At 52.0% G+C, this 4,803-nt stretch overlaps 1 long non-coding RNA gene across 4 annotated transcripts; it reads left to right on the top strand.

Moving 5' to 3' along the window:
- The first annotated feature begins 1,041 nt into the window (after nucleotides 1-1,041).
- LOC310891083 lies at nucleotides 1,042-4,023 on the top strand. Of its 4 annotated transcripts, XR_014577417.1 has the most exons (8): nucleotides 1,042-1,213; nucleotides 1,565-1,664; nucleotides 2,893-3,007; nucleotides 3,122-3,174; nucleotides 3,257-3,304; nucleotides 3,409-3,455; nucleotides 3,546-3,682; nucleotides 3,816-4,022. It is a non-coding gene; the product is annotated as an uncharacterized lncRNA (long non-coding RNA). The 4 variants fall into 4 exon arrangements; XR_014577416.1 differs by lacking the exon at nucleotides 1,042-1,213 and having other exon boundaries at nucleotides 1,221-1,664; nucleotides 2,893-2,995; nucleotides 3,816-4,023; XR_014577418.1 differs by lacking the exon at nucleotides 1,042-1,213 and having other exon boundaries at nucleotides 1,221-1,664; nucleotides 2,893-3,003; nucleotides 3,816-4,021.
- Nucleotides 4,024-4,803: the final 780 nt, after the last annotated feature.

The raw sequence follows: 4,803 nt of genomic DNA, 5'->3' as shown, positions 1-4,803 counted from the left end.
CTTCTTCAGGTGAGTAATTGTTATAGCATGTTTACGGATAGGATGGCAATCTTACTTTGTGTGTTTGCTTTGTGGTTCTGGGTCCCTTATGATTTCTGCAGAATTAAGGCAAATATTATCAAAGTTACAACCTTGGTGGCAAAGTGATGGAGCAGGGTTTAGGAGATAAGTATCATCGAAGCTCCCGGTGTAAGCATGTGTCTGAAAACAGTAGCAGTAGGCGTGTAAGGTGTAGTCTTTTTCACGGTTAGGGACAGTTTGTTATATTTTTGGAGCTTTTGCCTGTGGTTTGGGTGGCTGTAGAGTCTTTAGACCTTGCAGCCTTCTAGATTTTAAGTGCTTGGAATTCACGTAATAGGGGTATGTTTAGGAGGGGTTGCTGGCTAACTTCCTATTGGGAACTTGTGGGGTATGGTTGCTGTTTTTTTTTTTGGGTTATCTTTTAATCTCTAGATATATCAAGCCGTTTGTGTATCTGTCCAGAGGCTTCACAAAGAGCTTCAGTACGCATCGCAAGGGGCTTGACCGCATAAATGCAGTATTACGGAGAGACTGAGCAGGGGTCACCTTTTTCATCTGTAAAGGATAAGTCTGTGATTACCCCTGTTGGGGCTGCTGTGCATTCATGGCCTTCTGGCATTTGTGGACCTGAGGGTGTTTTTTTTTTCTGGCTCTCATCTCTGTGTTTGAGTCCTCTGCAAGGAGCTGTACTGTTTGCGTGTCCATCACGGATATGACCTTCTCTTTTTGTTTCTTGTAGCCCAGGGCATGGGCACGGACACTTGAATGAGGCACAAGGGTGAGAGGAAGGCAGTGTGAGCCCTGAGTTGGTCGGTGGATTGTGTTAGTCTGCTTTGCCTGTTGGGCAGGCTTCGGAAGCACCTTGCGACAGCAGAGTACACCTCCTGCCACGTTCCTGAGGTGTGCCAGGCATCAGCGGTTCCAGTTCCTGAAATGCTGGAGATGCTCGGAGCGCAAGAGGAGCTGGGAGCGTGATGCATCTCCTTGGGATGTTAAGATGAGCGAAGCGGTGGTACTGGGTTGGGGAACGTGGGTCTGGGGCTTCTTGGCTGTTGGGGTAGGGGAGGAAAGAAGAGGAGTGGGTATAGACTGTTTTGTGGATTGTCACGTTTGTTTGTTCTTTCTCCTTGGTTTAAGCTATGTGACCTTGGCTCAGCACCGTAAATGGAAGTGCTAAGCCTGGATCGGGAAGGTGAGTGGAGTAAAGTTGGAAAAAGGGCATTGGTTTTGGTTTGGTAGTCTATTGGTCCCATCTCTGGGTGACTCCTCTTTTCCGGGGATGAAGAAGATACTGGGAACATCCTAGTTGGCCTCTGTGGCCCACCTTGAGGATGGATTGTGACCCCTGAGAATTGAGTCCAGGGGCCAATACTGTGTGTTTGGGGGTGGTTGGCAGGGGAAGGCGGGCAGTTGTCTCGAGTTTGTCTATCTGACTTCAGTAGCAGAGCAGGTCAGTGGACTACTGTTTTGTTTTTGAGGTGGGTGTTTCACTGGAAGAAGTTTGGCTGGTGTGCCAGTGCCCGATGGCACTTTATTTCTGCAGGTGAAGAGGAGCCTCGTGCCGGAAGCAATGTCCTGGCTAGCCTTCGTGTTCCTTGATGAGGATGGAACCTGCCTCCCGTCATTCCCAAGCTAAGCTGGGGGCAAGTGCTATGTCTGCTTTCAGGTTTTGAATGCACACATAGGGCAAGGGTCTGTGCTTTTAAGTCATTGCAGTGGATGGGGCCTTTTGGAATTGATTACGGTCAGACAGTGTGTGGGGGCGTGGGATTCTGTCAGGTACGGCTTGAGCACGTGCCAGGCAGGGCAGTTCCAGCTTGGTGTCCATGTTCTGTGTTGTCTGTGCTGTTGCTCTTGGTGCTTGGCAGGCCCTGGGGAAGCCATCCTGAGGGTGTTGAACACTTGACCTCACTGGAATAATGCTGATGCTCAATCGGAAGCTGAGCATTTCTTGTCTTGCAGTGGGAGCCTAGAGAGATCACTTCTTCTGTGCGTGTAATTTGTTTTGTATCAAATGTGTCTTGATGTGATCATCATATGTTATGCGCTCCTCAGGTCTTGATATCCTCATTGCCTTCTTCCACTGGACGGATTAGATGGGCAACTTGGTAGCCACACCAAAGGTCCTAAATGCTTGTTTCATCATCGTAGGGCTGATCTGAGCACTTCTTGTCTTGCAGTCACAGCTTAAAGCGCAGATGTGTTTCAGGTCTTGTGCATCATATTCGGTTTCAGATGGCATCTGTTTCCATCCTTGCTGTTGCGGAAGTCATGTGGGCTTCATCAGGAGCTCTGTCTTGGGAGTTCATTTCCGAAGCATTTTTCTTCTGGGGTTTGCACTCCCCATCCTTCTGGTCTCTTGTCTTAAAGGCAGGCTTTTTATGCCTCCATCATCCCAGTTCTGGCAGTTGCTTCCAGTTGCATGTCGTGACATTTGAGTCTCTCCTTGGGTCTGCTGCAGAGCACCTGTTCTGACTTGCTGTCGCTGTAGGGCTTCCCTCTGGGAGTCTTTTTGTTTTGCGCCTTGTGTTCTGTGTTTTGTTCGTAATGTTTGTAGCGTGCCTGTGTGTGTGTGTTTGACCTGGAGCTGTCCTGCCTGGCAGTTAGTGATGGTAGCTGACGTGGCAGTCCATCGGTGTACTAATACATTGTCCGGACTGTTTTGGCAAAGACATCCGGTCTGCCTCTGGGCACGTACTGAAGGGCAGCTGGCACAGAGTCATCTCCGTGGTGTTTGGCAAATGTGGAGGGGGAGACCTGAGCTGCTTGCGAGCAGCTGTTCGCATAGTGCTTGAATAGTGCTAGAGGATAGGTCTGTCGTTGAATCTTGAAAGCTCGTAGATGTGGAGTTTTTTTTTTTTTTTCCTCCAGTCTTAGGTAAACCTTAGGAGGAACCGGTCAAAGGAGAGAGCGCCTTCTGGAACTGTCAAGCACTTGTTCGGCAGCTCAGTGACTGGCTTGGTCTACTTCTGAGGTGCCGAGGCAGGTTGTCTGCTGTTTTGAAACGATAACATTGGAAATGGGGTCCCATGTGTTGTTGAGGGATGGGTGCTAATGCTGGCAGCTGAATGATTACCTTCTATGTTTTCATTTGTTAAAGCTGAAACGCAGCGTACAACCTGGGACGTCACACCCAGAGCTGCCTCTGGCAAGGTGAGCGATGAACAGATGGAGCAGTTATAGTTGGGTTGCTGTTCTCACTGTCACTCTAAGTGTCCCCTCTGTTCTCTTTTAGAGGTGTTGTAGCTGGCTTAAGAGGGTAGATGGAAGCATCTGCCTCGGGGTAGGTAAGCGGGTAGAGGTAAGGCAGCAGATGAGAGTAACTGTCCTAGCTGTGCTGTGGCTTTGGATGCTGCCTTGGCCTATGCTTTTCTTCCTCTTTCACAGGTGTCTCGCACAGGCTCAAAGGAGCAAACTGCATTCTGAAGAGCTGCGTAAGTAGGGGGGCTGGTCATGAACTGGGTTGGAGCGGAATGGTGAAGTAGCGTGAGGTGACGATGAAAGGTCTCCGTCTTGCTTTGCAGGTGCCATGGCAGGCTCTCCACAGAAGTGGCTGAGGATTTGAGATGAGGCCAGAGAGTGACAAGGAGCAGCACGTGCAGGGATGGTTTCCAAGCGCTGCGATTGTTTTCTCTTCTGTTTATCAGGTGCCACAGGCAAGGTGGGCTGTAACATCAGTCTTTAGAATTGGAGCAAAGCGGGTCACTTGAATGCCGCACGGCATCTGAGAAGGGTGTTTTAACAGGAAAAGTTTGTCTGGCGTGGCGGTGTCTGATGGCAGTGTGTTTCCACAGGTGAAGAGGTGCCTGAAGCCCCATCCTGGCTGGCCAGCGCACACCTCGCTGAGAACGAAAGCTGCTTTCCAGTAATTCAGAAAGCTAAGTTACGTCTCGGCCTCGAGCATCTGGGGCGTGTGCCTGTGCTTTTGGACCTGTCTGTAGCGTTTGGCACCTGCATTAATACTTTCTTGGCATATGTGCAGGCTTTTGGGGCCTGTGTCTTGGGGGGAGGGTTGGGGCCAGTGTCTAGGGGGGGTGTGGAGCTGCTTGTACACCTTTGGGGACTGTGTCTGGGGGGGTCGGGGCCTGCATATAGGGGGGTTGGAAGCTGGTTGTACAATGTAGGGATCTGTATCTGTGGGGATTGGGAGCTGCTTGTACACAGTAGGGGCTTGCGTTTGGGGGGGTGTTGGGAGCTGCTTGTACACCTTTCGGACTTGCATCTGGGGGGTGGTTGGGAGCTGCTTGTACACTGTAGGGTCCTGCCTTGTGCAGGGTTTGTAGCTGCTTGTACACCTTTGGGGTCTGCAGCTGGGGGGGTGAGAGGTGCTTGTCTGCTGTAGGTGCCCACGTTGGGGGAGTTAGGAGCTGTTTGTACACTTTTGGGGCCTGTGTTTGGGGGGGGTTGGGAGCGGCTTGTGCACTGTAGGTGCTGGCCTTGGGCGTGGTTGTGAGCTGCTTGTACACTCTAGGGGCCTCCCTCTCGGGGGGGGGGGGGGGGGGGGGGGGGTTGGGGCCTCCCTCTGGGGGTGATTGGGAGCTGATTGTACACTGTAGGGGTCTGGGTCTTGGGGGGGGGGGGGTTGGGGCTGTTTGTACACCTTTGGGGCCTGCCTCTGGGGAGGGTGGGGAGTTGCTTGTACGCCTTTGGGGCCTGTGTCTCGGGGGGGGGTTGGGGCCTGTGCCTGGGGGGTTGGGAGCTGCTTGTACGCTCTAGGGTCCTCTGGTGGGCTTGGGGCCTCCCTTTGAGGGGGGAGGTGGGAGCTGGTTGTACGCCTTTGGG

This window comes from Anser anser (genome assembly GCF_964211835.1).
Source record: "Anser anser genome assembly, contig: HAP1_SCAFFOLD_148, whole genome shotgun sequence".
Taxonomy (NCBI): domain Eukaryota; kingdom Metazoa; phylum Chordata; class Aves; order Anseriformes; family Anatidae; genus Anser; species Anser anser.
This window is presented reverse-complemented; position numbering and strand designations above follow the sequence as displayed.